This window comes from Lissotriton helveticus, chromosome 4_2 (assembly GCF_964261635.1).
Source record: "Lissotriton helveticus chromosome 4_2, aLisHel1.1, whole genome shotgun sequence".
NCBI classification, from domain to species: Eukaryota; Metazoa; Chordata; class Amphibia; order Caudata; family Salamandridae; genus Lissotriton; species Lissotriton helveticus.
The window spans coordinates 84,237,411-84,257,514 of NC_136064.1; positions in this window are offsets into that span (position 1 = coordinate 84,237,411).

The following is a 20,104-nucleotide window of genomic DNA, read 5'->3' on the forward strand; positions in this document are numbered from 1 at the left end:
CATGGCGCTGAGCAAAAGAGCACCAGCCACGATTCCCCACCGTACCTTGGTCTACGGGTATCCGGGGATGGCATAACAACAGTGTGCACAATAGAAAAAGCTTCAGAGTCAAGTGTTTGGCTGCTCTGATATCAGAGCAGTTTATTTGCAAAAGCATAACATGGAAAACGAAAAACAAATATGATCAATTAGAGGAAATAGCTTTTGAATTAGAAGTAGATTTAAGTAAGCAGACAAATTTGCAGAAAACATACAGGGTGGATTTCTCTGAAAAATACATTGAAAATATGAATACCACAGGAAGAATAACTCACATTAAAGAATTAATTGTGATTCTAAGAAAATGGGGTGAATTAAGCAAATGGAGAATAAAATGGTCAAAGAAAAGAGAGGAAGATAGAACAAGCTTAGCTTTTCCTGCCAGAGAAAAGGAAGCAGTAGCAAATGAGTTTCCAATAAGAGAAATACCAGGAGGAGGGTATGTGCATGCTCTTCTGCACTGCTCTGATATCAGAGCAGTCAAACAATTCTGACTTCAGAGCAGTGAATAAGCAAGTTTCTAACCCCTTGTTCAGCCTAATGACTCTCAGTGGGAGCAAAAGCCATATAGAGCAAGCATTCTGACCATATATATGGCAGCCACCATAAAGAGACGTGTCCCTTGACATTATTAATAATAGGTGTTATTATTGTTATTACTTCATCAATCTTGTAAGATCATTTAATCAACCTTAGTAGGATGAAAGACTGCTTATGCCACGCCAGGATTGAAATATATGATCTCTGAGGAATACCCAGTTCAACATACTGAGATAAAGCAGCTTTCATCTTTAATACTTCATGTCACTTTTTGTCAGAAAAATGCCTCGCAATATTAAGGAATCACAAATTTTGCGATTCCTTAATATTGCGTAAGCATTTAAGAAATTGCATATTGCGATTTCTTAAATGCAATGTATTAACCATTTCAGAATTGCTAATTTAGGCTAAGAAATCGCAAATTACCATCAACTTTTAGTTGGTGGTAATTTGCGATTTCTGTTACAAATGCACTTTATGCAATTTGTAAAGGTGCCATGTGACGCTCACACATGCCCTCAGGGCATGTATGTGCGCCATATGCGCACACATGTCATTTTCAGGGGTGCAGCAGGGTGTTCTTGAGACACCCCTGCACCCTTGAAATTATTCTCAATTTGCGATTAGCAAATTGCGAATCGCAAATTGGGAATAATTTCACATTCATTCCTATGGGCCTCCTGGCCCATAGAAATGAATGGGAAATTATTCCTTAACCCCTTCCATGCTCATGACGGAACGGTTCCGTCATGAGCGTCGGTTGAGCTGTGCTCATGACGGAACCGTTCCGTCATGGTTCCATAAGCTCAATGGAACGTTCAGCACAACGCGAAAATTCGCGCCGCGCTGAAGCGGTTAATTGCGATTAGCAATTTGCTAATCGCAATTAAGGAATTTTAAGAAATCGCTAAAAAATAGCGAATTTCTACATACCTACCATTTTGCGATTTCTAAATCGCGATTCCTTAAAAATCGCTATTTAGAAATCGCAAAAGGGTATGTTGATACATCTGGCCCTTAGAGAGGCTGGGGTGTTATGATGTCAAGAACAGCCTGAACCTTCCAGTTTAGTTTCTCTGCTGTGGTTCTTGGGCTGAAACATGTTCCAGTTTCTTGTTCAGTTAATTTTGTGGAACCCTTTCTGGCCTTGTCTCACTAGGGGCGAGGAGCGAATTTTCCATCCAAAAATCATAACCTTGTTTGTCCAAACATTTCCACCCAAATTCCAGTGTGGGAGTGTTGAAGAACATCTGCTAACATGTCTAAGAAGCAAGTTAATTAAAAAAGAAAAAACAAGGACTGTGAAACACAGATTCGGGCGATTACTAACTAAGGCACATCAGAAAAACTCACACGAGCAATGCTTGTATTGGGTCAGTGAGGTGTCCTGCAGCTGATTTCTTAAATGAGGGAATTGTACTCAGCAGGAAGTGACGTCAGTATGCTTTGCAAAGTGTTCACTATCCTAGGCCCTGCACATTTTGCTGTTCCGTCTCGAGGGAGTGCGGGCTCGACACTATGGAGGTGCACACACTTGTGAGTAGAGGTGATGGTGAATATGTGTCTTTAGGACACAGTGTGCATCAGCACTGGAGAACTTTCTGTAGATGTAAATCCGTATTTGTAAAGCCCGGGCTACTCACCCTTACAGGTCTCAAGGCGCTGGGGGCCGTTGTGGAAAATAACCCCCAGATGCATCAAGCATCCATTTTGCGATTCCTTATTAGCGAAAAATAAGGAATCGCTAATAAGGAATAGCAAAATGCTATGCAAGAAGAAATCACTTTAAAAATAGCGATTTCTTAAAATTCCTTAATTGAGACTCGCAAATTGCGACTCGCAATTAAGGAATACCTCCCCATTCATTCGTATGGGCCTGGCGGCCCACAGGAATGAATGGGAAGACATTCTCAATTTGCGAATCGCAATTAGCGAATCGCAAAATGAGAATGCGATTTCAAGGGTGCAGGGGTGTCCAAAGGACACCCTGTGCACCCCTGAAATTGATCTGTGCACATATGTTGCGTACACACATGCCCTGTGTGTGCGCAACATGAAACTTTGAAAAATGCACTTTAGTGCATTTTTCAACGTTTTTGCAAATTACCATGAAGTTGAACTTCATGGTAATTTGCGTGCCCTATTAGCGAAATCGCTATTTTTTAAACTTTCATGCATTGCATTTAAGGAATCTCAATTTGAGATTCCTTAAATGCAAGTAATCGCAATTTAGCAAATTCTTAATTTGCGATTTTTGCATTTGGGATGATGCATCCCAAATGCAAAAATACCGGTCGCAAAGGGGCAGATTCTGAGAATCTGCCCCTTTGCGAGTGGTTTTTAGGTTCATGCATCTGGGCCCATGTGAGCTATTGCCCAGAGTCCCATGGTGCTGAGCTGAGCTGCCGCCAGAGCCAGGGATCGAATCGTGGGCCCTGTGCTCCGAAGTCAGCTGCCCTGGCCGCTGCGCCACACCTTTTCATTCAGTGGCGGCATGTGTATTGTGTATTTCTACCCAGTTGCTGGTGCAAAGGAGGCGGGGCTAAAGCTTGAGGCGCCTGATTCTGACCAATCACTTCTCTTGAAAAGACTGACACGCTGCATCACATGTGTGTTATTCTAGTGTTTGATCTCTTTCGCATGCGGGGGGCCAATGAAACATCCGAAAGAAAGGTAGCACGTCTTAAGGAAAGGAAGGAACAAGGTAAAAGGACAGTGAACTACCCAGGTCACGAGCTGATTTACGGTGAGTCGCCAAAGTTCAAGCAATAAATAAAGATGCCTTTGAATTCTGTATTTATCTTGTCACTGTTTGCTGCCTCAGAGACAAAGGTCAAATGACAAATGTCTTCTGACAAATTGCCACTTATGTTGTTTAAATTGGGCACTGGTGTTTACGAACTCCACTCACCTTGCAGCCAGAGGAAGAAATGTCAAGTCAATTATGTGACGGTCTTGCTGTGGTGCATGGAGGCAAAAAGGAAAAGAGGTCGGATCTCATTTTGATTCACACACAACAAAATGTTAATACCTGTTAACGAGCCGCACGCACTGATTTTAATAGAATCAGAACAAATGAAGACACTTTACTTGGTGATGCACAATTAATAAATATTCACTGAAACCCGATTCCCACACATTGTCATTTTGGTGCAGTCGAGTTTTATCAGTAAGACTGTAAGCCTGTGCAATAATAGTGGCCATTTCAACTGAAAATGTACTATCTGTGAGTGGCAGCGTGCTACCACACGATGCTTTATTACATTAAGAAAACCGCCCGCCTCATTTCCATTAAAGCTAGGTGGGTCGCCAATGTTTGCTGTACTAAAAAAGGGGTTGTAGTTCTAAAACGTTTGTCAAGCTTCTTCCAGGCTTTGGCTGGATGTAGGAGAAGGCTCTTCCACCCGCTCTGGTTCGGCGGATGTGCGGGGTTTCTGCTAGGGCGAGGCCGGTGGAGCGGAGTTTTCTTTTGTGTACGTGGAAGGAAACTCTTTCGTTGAGGTATTTGGGTCCGGTGTTGTGGAGGGATTTGTAGGCGTGGGTGAGTAGCTTGAAAGTTATTCTTTTCTCTACGGGGAGCCAGTGGAGGTCTCGCAGGTGTTGGGTGAGGTGCTCATGCCCATTGGCTCCACTTACCGGCCCGCACCATCTTCAAAAACAGCTGCATCATTTACAACTCTATCACAAGAGGACCCCTGCTTATCTTACAGAGAAGGTAACTATCTCTGGTGGTTCTTGGCACATCCGCAACCAGTACACCATCAGACTGAGATAAGAAAAGAAGAAAAAAGAAGACAGCAGGCCTTTACCAACTGAGCACCAAGAATCGGGCACAAGATCCCCGTATTCATCAGGACCTCCCCAACGCTGCTCCAATTTAGGAAAGAGTTGAAGATGCACCTCTTCAAAGAACACAACATCAGGATGCGGTGAGTGTCCACAACCCAGCTTCCTTTCCTGTTACTTGTTGACTTGATGCTTGTCTTGACTCAGACTGAATGACACCGCTGACCTTGGGTATGATCTGGCATCAGAGTAGAGCACACCAATGACCTTGGGTCTGGCCTCAGACTGGAGGACACCGCTGACCTTGGGTATGATCTGGCCTCAGACTGGAGGACACCACTGACCTGGGGTCTGGGCTCAGACTGGAGGACACGCTGAACTTAGGCCTGGTCTGGCCTCAGACTAGAGCACACCAATGACCTTGGGTATGGTCTGGCCTCAGACTGAAGGACACAGCTGACCTTAGGCCAGGTCTGGCCTCAGACTAGAGCACACCAATGACCTTGGGTATGGTCTGGCCTCAGACTGAAGGACACAGCTGACCTTAGGCCAGGTCTGGCCTCAGACTAGAGCACACCAATGACCTTGGGTATGGTCTGGCCACAGACTGAAGGACACAGCTGCTTGTGGTCTGGTCTGGCCTCGGAATGGGGGACACCGCTGACCTTGGGTATGGTCTGGCTTCAGACAGAAGGACTCCGCTGCTTGTGGATCTGGTCTGGCCTCAGACTGGAGGACACAGCTAAATGGGTCTGGTCTGACCTCAGACTGGAACACACCTCTGACCTTGGTTCTGCCCGGACCCGGTCTCACCCACCCCCTATCCACGGCCAGGGTCACGTACACCATCAGGGCACCCCCTCCCCCCTCACAGACACACACACATCCATCACAGCAGCACCTCTCCCGGGTGTTCTGATCAACACTGAACAAAGCCGGGGCCCTGAGAGGCTGACACCCGCCCATGTGCCCGCTGCCAGCAGGCCCCGGTGCGGGGGTGCCAGGAGCTGTTTACACAGGAGCCGCGGGTTCACGCCTCGCCCTCGGCTCCTGACGGCTCCACAATGGAGGCCAGGGACGGACATTCCGCCCTGAACTCCGTGTCATGAGCGGCAGACAATGGCCGCCCTGTGCGGGGAATGCCAGGCATTTCCGCCCCGTAAAGAGAGGCCCCCTGGGCTGGATCAAGACACAGAGGGCGAGGCGCCCTCCTTCCCACCCCGTGCCACGGCTCAGAGACAAGGTAAACACAAGCAGCAGAGAGGTGCTTTCCAGCTCCGAGGGGAACGTGATAACAACCTATTTATTTATATAGCGCTTGCTGCTTCAGGTTTGCAGCTTCTGAGAGCTGCTAATAACTACTGGCGCTAACGCCCAACGATATCTTACTGATTTAATTGCACTCAGAAGGATGAAAGCCTGAGTCAGCTCGGCTGGGATTCAAACAGTGATGCAGCTGCTGGACTGCACCACTGAACCCACCCTCCGCCCCCATGTCCTGCCCCCCCCCCCACCTCTTTGCAGCCTCAAGCCCTAATAGCTCCTCATCAGCTCTGCAATAGTTTTAGGTCCATGGAAAACGTGCACAGATCTGCCCAAGATCACACTGCACCTGCTGAACAAAGGTCTCGACCCGTTCTCCCACCTCAGTCCAGGAAAGCTTGCAACACCTAGCCTGGGAAGGGGTTGTCACGCAGAACACATTTTTGGGCGACTGAACTTACTTTAATCAAGAAAGGGAGAGGGGAAAATAGGACAACAGTGAAAAGACAGTGTGAGATAGACTAGAAGTGCAGAGTGGTGGGAGAAAGAGGCACGAGGTGCAATCAAGACAGACAGTGTTGGTAAAAACGAGATAATGAGACAAGAAGTGTAGGGTGGTGGAAGAAAGCGGTAGAAGGTGAAGTTTGGCCTCCCCAGGGGTTGGCACCTCAAGTGAGAGGCTCCTAAGATGAACTTATGGTGATTGAACTTTTTTACGTGGCCTTTCTCTACCTGCCCTGCCAGGTGCTCGCCCAAAGGAGATGCCCACCGCCCATCGAGCTCTCTGCTGCCACAACCGAATAAGAACCAAACCAGACCGTTTACCAATCAGGAAAGAGTGAAATAACTGCTGCTTCACCCAGGTCTCTATACCATTATTAACTTCTACACTCTCCACCAGCCCCACGCCAGAATGCTGGGTCAGTGTATGATCACAAAATTGAACTTTAAATATAGAACTCCACAAATATTGATGCCACAATATTGATTTGCTCTTTAACCCCTCCACTGCGCCCGCGATTTTGCGGAAGTGCCGGGGCCGCATCGGCCATCGGCCGACGGCAGCACCAGCGAGGTAGCGTTGCCGTCGGCCAATGGCCGACGAGAGCATGGAAGGGGTTAATGTCAAGGTAAGTAGATGTGGGGCTAGAATAGTAAATGTTGTGTTCTGTTATGTTCTGTTATCTAAGGTGTATTTGTAAAGCGCAGTACCTCCTGCGAGGGTATCCTGGCACTGAGCAGGTGTGTGGGTAACTAAAAAGTGAGGTGAATTCGAGAAGAGAGCAGGAGGCTCTGATGAGAAGTGGGAGAGGCCATTCATGCTTTAGAAGTGACGTAAGACAATGGCCTTTCTCCTGGTCTGAATCTGTGTAAGCGTGGGATGTGTGCGAGCAGAAGTCTTGTGGAGCAGAGGGTGTGGGTGGTTGGTGGAAAGAGATGCGACTGTTCAGGTAGGTGGGGCCTAAGTCTTATTTAAAGCTGGAAAAAGCACCAACCCAGCACCATACAAAAATATATCAAATATAAACAGATACGCTAGGACTAATTGGAGCATATGCTGTGGCTAGTTGTGCAATGCCCTTTCCTCGGGGTTGCCTGTGGGAACTCCTCGGACATATTCTGTGGCCGACCGCAGTTGGTCATTTCTCTGTCAGACTATGTTGGGCCCATCAGACTCCATTCCATTGCTGGTTGTACAACACCCACTGCCGCGACTTGTTCCTCTGCTGCTTTTCTTGTAGACTCCAGAACACATGCTATACTTGCTGCAAGATTGTACCCAAAGCGTGGCATCCTTGCCCTCTGGCTCTTCATCTGGCCCTGTTCAATGCAATTTAAATTGCATTGTACAGACCTGTCCAAAGGAAAAGTAGCCACATGCATGCCTCAAAGCATCTTTTCCCCCACTTTTCTACTTCACCTAGGCGAGGAACAACCTTTACAACGCAGTCATTACATCGCAACATCCTTTACATCGCACGTCATTACAATGCAGCCATTGCATTGCATGTCACTACAACGCATGCCATTACAACGCATGTCACTGCAATGCAGGCATTACAACGCATGTCACTACAACGCAGGCATTACATCGCAAGTCATTACAATGCAAACCATTACAACGCATAGTACCCTTACACTATACAACACTTACCCTACTGTTGCACTCACTGGAGTTAGAATAGTAATTATTACCCCCTATACTATCCAACACTTACTTTAAATGCGATGTAATGGTATGCAGTGTAATGGTGCGTTGTAAAGGTAGTTTCTGAAAATGCGATGTAAAGGAATGTGTTGTAAAGGATGTTGTGATGTAAAAACTGCATTGTAAAGGCATGCATTGTAAATGTATGCGTTGTAACATCATACATTCCACCTAGGCATAGGCACAGCTACATGCGTGTGCCAACATGGCTTTAGTAGTTGCTGTCATCCGCACACACAGCAAATACTTCCCACTTAGTTCACAGTGCACTCACACTTCAATCCATCCACCAGTTTCTGATACGTAAGCGACCCCGTCCAGTTCTCACTCCTTTACTCATTAAATGTACTCATTGATAAGTGCACATCTCCAGGCCTTATGCCGGGCAGCAAACAGCACCCTTACAGGCCACACGACAGACGCACTTCCATTCCTCTCGCAGTGTCATGCTACGTGTTCGCAAATGCACTTCGGAGCCTGTATTAGGGACAGGGTACACTGTCTTTGTTACAGGTGCGCTGGGCACAAACAGGGACACTGCACCCTATTACCAGGACTGCACTGCTCCCAGGGGGACTGCGAACTCACGCGGTCCTGCGGTCGGTGCATTCAGTGGAACGGGAGCGGCTGCTTCAAAGCCGCTCAGTGTTTCACAGTGTAGGCGGCAACCCACCTGAACTTTAAAGAGGGGAACAATATTCCCCTGCAGGCAGGTGCAGTGGCTGACTGTGCCCACTTGCAGGGTGTAATCGGGGGGTTGATGTGGCCCGCTTCCAGAAGGCTGATCTCAGAGAGCGCACTGACAGTGTGCCATCTTTTTGTGGTGCACTGTCGATGCACCTCCTAAAAGCATGTTTGCCTCTGCGCCCGGTCCCATGTAATGTTATGTCATGCCTAGTTGTATAGCACACTAATCACCCAGGAGGGTATCCAGGCACTTTTAGATAGGTGGGGTGTGTCCCCCAGGGGTGGTTACTCCAGGAGCCAGGTCTACAGCGGCTTGCGGAACTCGAGAAGTGAAGAGGAGGCTCTGATGTGCTGTGGTGTATCGTTCCTGGCTTTGGGGGCCATGTGAGAGAAAGTGCGTCCGCCACTTCTGTTCTTGTGTATGCGGGGTACTTGTGCTAGTGAGAGTTCAGCGGATCAGAGGTGTCTGGTGAGGTGGTGGAAGTGTATGCAGCTATCTAGGTAGGGAAGCCCATGTTGTGTAATGCTTTCCACGTGTGTGTGAGCACTTTGTATTGAGTGCATAATAGAACACAGGTGCAGAGACAAAGTGATGCTCTCATTTGCATAGGGCCACGCACTCATGCAAATGAGGGTACACCTTCTGAAGACAGCACTGGCAGTGCACAAGCACCAGCGCTATCACGATTACAGAAATGGCTGCACAGGCGTCCGCGACCCCTCTGTGATAGCATAGTGCCCCAGGACGCAAAAAGCAGGTGCACACGCCCGTTGCACCCTGGAGCATTATGCTGTAACATGGTGTAGTGGCGCGCTCTAGTCTATGCACGTCACGTAGCTACGTGACGTGCGGCGGCCATTTTGAGGGACTGCGCGCGCAGCGCATGAGGAAGCGCGGCAGCCGGGGAAACGGAGCGCTGGCTCGGCGCTCTTCAGGGAACCATGTAATTAAATAAAGAAGCTGTTAACAAGCCACATTGGGTCAGCGGTTTATTCTTAAAGTACATCACCACAGTGGCGACGAGGTCGGGATTCGACCAAACCTTCAAAAAAAAAAAAGAAAAAAAAACGAAGGGCATCACACCCACCACGTGGCAAGGGGGACACAGCAGATCCACATCCACGCAAGCACGTGGAACCAGCGGAACCCCAGGCAAACCGTGTCTCCAAGGCAGAAGGGGACCGGACAGCTGAACAGCAAACATGTGCAGTGTCACAGGAGAACCACCAGGACTGTGATCACCACAGGAGGTACTGTACCCTGAAGAGCGCGGCAGAGCCATTACCGGGCACACCAAAAGAAAATAGCACAGGGACCCCACAGCAGCCAGACAGCGCGTCGCAGCCGGCCCACGCTATCCACGGAGAGGCCAGACCTGGCTACCATAAAGAAGGGTGAGGGGGCTGACGCTGAAGGTCCCCCAGTGCAGACCAAGGAAGAAGAGACGGATAACACCCCAGGGAGCCCCACAGGGAAAGGAAACAGAACGACGACGGCCAAGGAAGAGAAAATGAGCGCCCCAGCGGGATACGCCATTGCACCAGTCCAGTTCCTCCCGAAGCCAGGAGAACCACTGATGAAGTGGGAGGACTGGCGCGAATACATAAACAACTTCATAGAGGTCCTAGAGGACGAAAATGAAGAGTCTTTCAAACCCAACAGAAAAAAACGGATATTATTACTCAATCTAGGGCCAGAAGGACTTAGAATATACAAAAGCCTGGTACCCAAACAGAGAGATGGCTCGGACGATGATGTATACGCCCATGCGATCGACGATCTGAATGAACACTATCGGCCCACGGTATGTGTATCAGTTGATAGATTCAACTTCCAGCAGAGAAAACAACGCGCCGGAGAGTCGATTGAGGAATATGTAGCGGCCCTGAAGAAACTGGCGGCCACGTGCAGGTATGCCCTGTGGGAGGAAGAGTTTATCAAAGACCAAATAGTTATGCACACAACCAGCACGAATGTCCAGGACAAGCTATGGGCAAGTGGGGATACCACACTCAAGGACGTAATGGTCATTGTCAAGAGGGCTGAACTCGCACGGAGGTGCGCTGATGCAACCAAGAAAGAACCGCCAACTGCAGCCATCGTGAACAGGATACAGGAAGAGGGACCCCGCAAGGATCAGAGTTACAGAGGTGCTACGTGGAAGGGTTCCAACAAATGGCAGGGCAACTCCGGATTGCAAAAGAAACTGGAAGGAAGTGGCAACAAGAAAACGTGCTACAGGTGCGGAAGCTGGTCCCATGAGGCACACGACAGAAGATGCCCTGCGTTCAGGGCCAAGTGTCTGCACTGTGGCATCATCGGCCACTACGAGAAAGTGTGCCGGAAGAAAATGTCCAAGGGCGTGGTGAAATGCGTAGACCAGGAAGAAGAAAACCAGGAAGAGACAGGAGAGGAAGAAGTCATCACCGTGCTATGCATATACGACCAGATCATGAGTATAGAAGGGAGAAGGACGACTAAACCCGTGTTGGAAATGAAGATGGGAGGAGTAACCATCAGCGTAGTGGCAGACACAGGTTCTCCCTTCACGATAATACCAAGAGCAGTGTGGGAGAAAACATTCAGACCAAAGATCGGACCGGAGCTGGAGAGATTGGACATCCGACCAGTCACATATAATGGCGATCGTATCCCAATGGTGGGATATAGACTCTTGAAGTTTGAGTTCAGAGGCAGATCAGCGGAATGCAAGCTGTACATCTCAGAGAGAGGACCGTCCGTCTTAGGGTGGCTGGACCAGGGCGACCTGGGAATCAAATTAGACCCGGGAGGCAAAGAACAGATTTTGCTCACAGAACCAGACACCTGGCCCAATCTCGAAAAATGGAAAGAGGAGTACCCAAGAGTGTTCGGAGGCACGGTAGGAAAGCTTGAAAGGTTTCAACATAAGATCGTGCTCAAGGAAGACGCCGTTCCAGTGGCCCACAAGGTGAGGAATATACCCATAGCGGTAAGAGAGGCGGTCCAAAAGGAGCTTCAAGAATTGGAGAGCAAGGGGATAATTGAGCCTATCACCTGCGCAGAGTGGCTCGCACCCTTGGTGGTAGTCATGAAGCCGAATGGAAAGGTCAGGCTCTGCGTCGACCTAAGAGAGTTAAATAAGAACATTGTCGTCGAGAAATTTCCCCTCCCAAGGATCGACGAAATGCTAGCAAAGACCAGAGGAGTCAAATGGTACTCCACCATCGATTTGACCTCTGCGTACCACCAAGTAGTATTGCACCCAGACAGCAGGAAACTCACGTCTTTCATCACCCCATTCGGATGCTACCAGTTCTGCCGCATGCCGTTCGGACTGGCCTCGGCGGCTGCGGTATTCCAAAGATTAATGCACCAACTGTTTAAGGACTTAACTGGCATCCAGTATTTCCAGGACGACATTCTGATAATGGGGCGAGATAGAATGGACCACGACCAGAAACTAGGGAAAGTGTTGAAGACCCTGGAAAGCAAAGGCCTCACGGCAGAATGGACCAAATGCCGCTTGGGACTAGAATCGGTGACTTACCTAGGTCACGAGATAGGGGTGCAGGGCATTACACCCAAGGCAGACAACGTAAAGGCAATTGCTGAAGCTCCGCCCCCCACCAACAAGGAGGAAGTCAGGTCGTTTTTGGGCATGGCGGAGTATTACAGTAAGTTTGTGGTTCACTTTGCCTCCAAAACGCACAATATGAGGATGCTGACTAGAGAAAACACCACTTTCGAATGGACACCAGAGGCACAACAGGAGTTTGATACCATTAAGAGAAACGTCACGGGAGCAGTGCCACTGAAAGGTTATGACCCACAGGGTGCCACGGTCCTCACCACCGATGCCAGCGAAAAAGGCTTGGGAGCTGTGCTCATGCAAGAACGAGGACAAGGTCAGATGGAGACGATTAGTTTTGCATCTAGGGCATTGACGGCCACCGAATGCAAGTACAGCGTCATCGAAAAGGAGATGCTGGCGGTGGTGTGGGCTACAGCGAGATTTAGGCAGTTCCTATGGGGCACCAGATTCCTGCTCAGAACAGATCATAAGCCATTAGTAAAAGTGTTAACATCGAGTGGACATGCCAATGCTACGCCCAGGATTTCGAAGATGTCCCTAAAACTACTCGAATTCAGGTACGACGTGGAGTACCTCCCTGGAAATCGCAACCGAGTGGCCGACTATCTGAGCAGGGCAGCAGCAATGGAGCCTGGAGAAGAAGACCCCACGGACCAAAGAGAGCTGGTGGCTTTGGTGGGGGATCAAGGCAAAGTCATCGACTATAAAGAGTGGGTTGAAGAATATAAGGAAGACAGAGTGTTGGAGGAAGTGAAGAAGTACATTGTAACGGGATGGCCAGACAAGAGGCACGTGAGTGAAGATGTCAAACCCTACTATGAAGTCAGAGAAGAATTATCAGTGGGGGATAGAGGAGTGTTCACATACAGAGGGGACAAGGTAATCCCTCCCAGGAAACTCGTAACCCAGTTACTGGACATGCTACATGAGGGCCATCTAGGCATTGGGAAACTGAAGTTAAGGGCCAAACAAAATTACTGGTGGCCAGGCATGGACATAAGAGCAGAGAGGCATGTCAGAGAATGCCCACAGTGCCAGGGAGCGGACAAATCACTCAAGCCCCTGCGCCCCGCGCTGGGACAGTTCGAGACCCCACAGAACCCGTGGGAGGAATTGTCTATAGACATATTGGGACCCATCCTGGATAGCCAGGGCACTCAGAAGTATGCTTGTGTCCTCATGGATAGATACTCCAAATGGCCTGAGTTGAAAGTGGATGAGACCATGGACACGGAGAACATCCTGAAGTTTCTGTCAGACACTTTCGTGAGGGAGGGCATACCCAAATCCATCTTGAGCGATAATGGCCCCCAATTCACGTCAGAAAGGTGGAACAACTTCATGCAAAGGAACGGCATAGCCATTAAACACACAGCGATCTACCATCCCGCAGGGAACGGCTTGGTGGAAAGGTTTAACCGAGTGGTGATGGGTGCCGTACAAGCAGCGATTTCCTGTAATAAGGATTGGGAAAAAGCCATAGAGAACATGGTATGGGCTTACAGGATTACGCCAACTGGAACAGGATACAGTCCATTTCAGATCCTGAGAGGGCGAGAACCTTTCACCCATGACAATCGGATTTGGAAGGAGAAAGTTATCACCAGCGAATGGTCCCCGGCGGTGGTACGTGCCAACCTAGAAAAGGCACAATCGATATACACCAACCACTACAACAAACGGAGAAATGTAAAGGGGACAAGGTTGGAAAAGGATGAGTGGGTAAGAGTAAAGTTGGCAACACTACAGAAGAAGGGAGACAGTAAATACAGCAGGCCCATGCAAGTAAAGGAGGTGTACGATCGTGCGGCCTTGCTGAGTGACGGCAACGTGTGGTCCCAAGACCGCATGGCCAGGTGTAACAAAGTTTTACAATGGAATCAACATGGAACTGAGTGGGACGATGGAGAAGAGCCGAATGCAGAAGAAGAGCAAGGAACCGGCGAGCAATGTGGAGAAGGAAGTGGTGGAGACGAACCAAGAGAGGGAAGAAGGAGCGTAGAGGAGAACATGGCGGAACAGAGAGAGGAAAGAAGCGATGAGGTGCCGAGTCAAAGGTCCCAGGGGGGCTACACCCAGGTAACCAGGAGCGGAAGACCGGTGGTGAGACCAGCAAGGTTTCAAGATTTTGAAATGGACAATTGAACTGTAAGTGACTCTTGAACTGTTTGGAAAAAAGGGAGATATGTAGTGGCGCGCTCTAGTCTATGCACGTCACGTAGCTACGTGACGTGCGGCGGCCATTTTGAGGGACTGCGCGCGCAGCGCATGAGGAAGCGCGGCAGCCGGGGAAACGGAGCGCTGGCTCGGCGCTCTTCAGGGAACCATGTAATTAAATAAAGAAGCTGTTAACAAGCCACATTGGGTCAGCGGTTTATTCTTAAAGTACATCACCACACATGGCCCTAGGTGCTACTTCCTGTACTGCACCTGTTGTGCTTGTGGGAGGAGTTTGCACGGCTACTTCCTGTACTGTAGCTTTTCTGTGTGTGATGGAAGCTCGAGCCGCTACAGTGTTTGCTGCACCTGTTATGTGTGTGGTTGGGGTTTGCACTGCTACTTCCTGTACTGTACCTGTTGTGTATGTGAGGGAAGCTTGCATTGCTATGTCCTGTAGTGTACATGGCGTTTATGTTAGGGAAGCTTACACTTACTGTACCTGTTGTGTACGTGAGGGAAGCTTGCACTGCTACGTCCTGTAGTGCACATATCGTTTATGTGAGGGAAGCTTGCACTTACTGTACCTGTTGTGTATGTGAGGGAAGGTTGAGCTGCTACATTCTGGCTGAACCTGTACTGAACGCGAGAGAAGCTTGCACCGCTACTTCCTGTACTGTACCTCACCGGTGCATAAGAGAAGCTTTACCTGCTACAGTCTGACTGTACCTGCTCTATGTTAGTTGCTTGTGCTGTCCGTGTCCGTGCTTTACCTGTTTCGAATTGCGAGGCATGTTTGAAAAGCCAGTGTCTACTTTCTACCAGGACTAACGCATGCTAAGCCTTGGCTGAGACCAACCAAGCCAACCCCCTGTAGACGATGTAACCGATGGGAAGAAAACATTATACGTTTGCTTTGCATTTGTACATCGTTGAAGGTCGAAAGAAAGAGGTATTTAAAAACCTGTTTTAATGAACGAGGGATACGATCATGTAGACACGCTCTGTTAGCTTCTTTTAACCCAATGGATATACTCAAGATTGCGAACTTTACAAAATGTATGACTCTTGTAAGAAAGAAGTTGGAAGTTAATGATTCAAGTATATTAGGATTGGAAGCTGCCGACAGTTAGAGCAACATTTGCATATGAGATTCTGCACAAAAGTAAAGAACGTATAACAGTAAATAATTGTCATTTTAATATTAGTAACAATGAATTGTAATAATGATGAATTGAACTTGTGTCTTTTATGAACTCTCTTGTATAGATATGTTTTAGTGATTGAGTATTGGTGATTCTTGAATTGTAAGATTTTAATTAATGATGCAATAAAATTATTAATTAATAATCAGTGTCTGTGGTATGCCTGCTCCATTTGAGAGGGAAGCTTGCTCTTGTGACCGCGGTAGTGTAGTCAGTGGCGGATGTCACACACAAAACGTAGTGAGGCGTGGGGGGAAGCAAATAACAAATGTCGAGCCGGGTGCTTCCTCTTCATGTCCCAGCAGGCACCGGGGCTGCATCAGACTCCCTGTCCAATCCATGCGCTACTCTGCAGGCTAGAAAGACGCTGTGCTCAGACCAAGGAGCCTGTGGGGTTTTTCCAGCCCAGCTGCTGAATGCAGCTGGGCTGGAGAAACCGAAGTGCTCATGTGAGCTTTGGTCGGCCAGAGACGGCGGCCAAACACACATGAGCACTTAGAGGGTGCACATAGAACTCCTCCTCCACCCTCCCGTGCCCCGGCCCCGCCCATCCCTATACACGCTGGCTGAGCCAGCTGCTTAAAAATAAAATGATAATTAAATATCGTTTTAGTGGGGCGACACTCCGCCATTGCGGAGAAGCCGCCCCTCAAGTTGTGTGCACTCTGTCTGCATGCGAAGTTTCCTTCTATGCTGTACACGTTCTGAGTGTGTTGGAAGCTCGCACGGTGGCTGTTTGTGTGGTTCATAATCTGTAAAGATTGATAAAAACATCTTCACCGCAAAAGACAAAATATCGGCTTGGTCAATAGTAGTACTGATGCCACTGGCTTGCACTTTAAGCGCTCTGTACATACCAAGACGTTATTACCAGACTCGGTGCTCATTTCATCCGCCTCAAAATGATGAAGGGCTGAGACGATCCCACCAAGTGTGGTTGCACATTAATCTCTGTAGTGGGTGCATTAACCCACGGAACTGTATTCTCCAAATTATTATTGACATGATTGTGCACAGTAATTCCCCATGTGCATGTCTGGCTGTGCCCTACAAAGGGAAGGTAAGTAAGTAAGTAAGTAATAGTTTATTAGCATAGTTAATTAAAACCATTGCAATTCATCCTTAAAAACACTAAGATGCACACAATACATTTTTCATCAGTTGAATAAAATTACTTTCACATAAAAGGGAAGGGGTTGTTCTGCACGTTCACCCTCTTGCCGCTGCCTGTATTGGGCCAGATGCATCGAAGGGTTTTACCCATTCTGTGTCTATGGTAAAATGTGCTGATTCATATGGCCATTGTGTCAACATTATAGTGTCCCACAAGCCTGTGTGTGTGCACCAGCAGGTGCTTGTGCAGGGATCACTTGTAATCAGGGCACACGTGTCCTTTTTTACCTTCCCCGCTGCTGAGGCACTACTATTGCACAGTGCAATGCAATGATGTTAAAGTTATCGACCTTGGGTGGATGAAGGGTCGAGTCATTCACGCCAGGATTCGAACTCTGGCCTCAGATTGCACACAGACACCTGCCTCCATTCGGGTGTTTTCCTGGTGACTGTGGGGGTGCTGCCCTGAGTTTGCACCCCTGCCTGTCGTCGAGGCGGGTCAGGTGCGCAGGGGCACGTGGGCTGTGATTGGCAGCTCTGCCGTGCTGCACCTGGTGCAATCAGCCCGATCTCCGCTCTTTTGTCCCCGTTGTGTTAATCCTCGATCTTGTTTCCTGGTGTCATGATGGCAGGTACAGGCCGCCGGTGCTGGGAACCCTCGACTCGAGGCTTGTAACCGGACACGCGTGGGTTTCGGTTTCGCCGCCGTGTCTGGGAGTCCGCGGTGGATCGGTTTCACCAACCGAAGCTGCACTGCCTGCTTTTGTTATAATAAATATCCCGGTGTTTGTGATTTTTATGTGTCTGTGTGTTAGACTTTGCATGTCTGCGCTTTGCATGTTGCTGCACGCGCCCTCCGCTAGATCTTACCATGAGGGGCGCCAGAGACGGGAGTAAGCCAAGCTGACTGACTAATTTATTCATTGGCCCATTAACCCAGACAGGAGTACTCCGACTTCAGCTCAGTTCTCCGGGGTCGCTTCTCGCGCGGTGCCACAGCGCGCCCTGCTGGCGATGGCTGGGATTGACACGTCTTCTCTTATCAAGTGATGATTATTACACCGAGACTGTCTGACATTCGTCCTTGTCACTGTCTTATAATACCAGGGTCAGCAGTCGGGTCATTGTGTGTTCGCCTGGGTTTACAAACTGAGTGTAGGTTGACTCCTCGTCATCAGGCATAAATGAGTAAGAACCCGCTTTAGCAGCACCCCTGTTTATCACACATATGTGCAGAAGGGCAGTGTATCCGTTGAGGATGGTGCATGGGGTAGAATGAAATGTTTCCATACAATAAACACCGAAATACAAAAGAATAGAACTGTGTACAAATTGAAAATATGACATAATGACCAAATGGAAAACAAAGTTAACAGTGTTTTGTCAGAATGTTTGGATTACATTGTCTTGAACTAATTTAGTCGAATTACAATCCATGTCAGAAGGGTCTGTAGGTTCCTCTCCTTTGCTTTCTTTTACAGATCATTGTTTTCATGTGTGTTAGTCCAAGTGATTCAGCTGACATGAACGAAGACTAAAACTTTGAGATGTTATTAGGCAAAGAAAGAAACCCCTGGAGAAAACCCAACGAGTTTCTCAAGGTTCTATACTGAGAGAAAAGAGAAACAAGAGAAAAACTTCCAATTCCATTTCTTAATTCCATTTTGGGATGTTAAGAAAGCTGAATTTATTATTAAGGCACACTCAACATCTGGAAACATCCAGCTGCCAATTGATGGACGCCAAAGAAACTGCAGGTGACCTCCTGTCCAGCGCGCTTTAAGAACGATAATCCTTACACCCCCGCACTGGACTGTGACAAAGCTCAGCTGCTTCTCTTGAGAAAGCATAAGTACTAGCTGCCATCGGGCGAAACACGTGTCAGCAAGTTCTAAATGTGGAAGAAATATAGCTCATATTTTGAATGAGATGGACTTATAAATGTAACATAACAAATGTGAAGAATGTACTATTTCCAACTGGGAAAACAGTTGTATAACTGAAGCACAGAGAGCTGACTCTTTACATTTAGGTAATTCAAGTATTTGGTGTAGGTTTGTACCCCTTAGTCATGATATGATTATGGGCAAATATATCCAAGAGATGTGTTTGCATTAGACAATAGTTGTTACTTCTTTATTGTCTTGGGTGAAGATGGTAGTGCCGCAGCACCCTGGCCATTCTTTCTATGCACTCTGCCCCTCATTCGCCTCTTTTCACGGCTCATCTCTGAGAAAACACCTCAGCTCCTCCCCGTTGGGGAGTCGTAGCACACACCCTGGATTGTTCCCATCTAGGTCTGAGGAGGGGACCAATATGATGAAGCATGTTCAGGGCCGGACTGTGAACCAGAACCGGCCCTGGCCAAGTGCTCAGCCGCCCCCTCGGGGGACGGGTTGGGGGTGTAACCGAGCTCTTTGCAGGGCCCGGTTTTCGGCCAATTTTGTTACAGGGCCGATTTTGCAGCTATGTTGCAAAAACGGCCCTGTAACAAAAACGGCCCCCAGGGAGCCAAAACCGACCCCCACCCTTGGGGCGCACCGGGGGATTGCCCGGTGCCCGCAACGGCCAGTTCGGACCTGAGCATGTCACCTACCGGTGATTGAGGGTTCTCGTCCTAAAAGGATTTCTCCATCCCCCGCTTTTTCAGTTCTGATAAGCTCGCAGTCGGTTTTGGATTGTGCTGGTCTGTCGAACATTCCCGTGTTGGAGGAGACCTGTCATTGCCGGGACTGTGGCCGTGAGTTGGATCTTTGCTGACCAGTAGGAGACCGGGACTGCGAGGCCCACCAGGCAGGGCGTTCTCCACTTCTCGCGCACCTGCAGCCTCTTCCCGTGTCTCCTCCCCTCTGTTCACCTGATCACTTCGCCCTTAAAACACGACTCGCGGCCCCCGCGCCGCGGGTGCCGCTCGCAGTCAGTTTTGGATTGTGCTGCTCTGTTGAACATTCACGTGTTGGAGGAGACCTGTCATTGCCGGGACTGTGGCCGTGAGTTGGATCTTTGCTGACCAGTAGGAGACCGGGAATGCGAGGCCCACCAGGCAGTGCGTTCTCCACTTCTCGCACACCTGCAGCCTCTTCCCGTGTCTCCTCCCCTCTGTTCACCTGATCACTTCGCCCTTAAAACACGACTCGCGGCCCCCGCTCCGTGGGAGCCGCTCGCAGTCGGTTTTGGATTGTGCTGCCCAGTTGAACATTCCCGTGTTGGAGGAGACCTGTCATTGCCGGGACTGTGGCCGTGAGTTGGATCTTTGCTGACCAGTAGGAGACCGGGACTGCGAGGCCCACCAGGCAGTGCGTTCTCCACTTCTCGGGCACCTGCAGCCTCTTCCCGTGTCTCCTCCCCTCTGTTCACCTGATCACTTCGCCCTTAAAACTCGACTCGCGGCCCCCGCTCCGCGGGTGCCGCTCGCAGTCAGTTTTGGATTGTGCTGCTCTGTTGAACATTCCCGTGTTGGAGGAGACCTGTCATTGCCGGGACTGTGGCCGTGAGTTGAATCTTTGCTGACCAGTAGGAGACCGGGATGC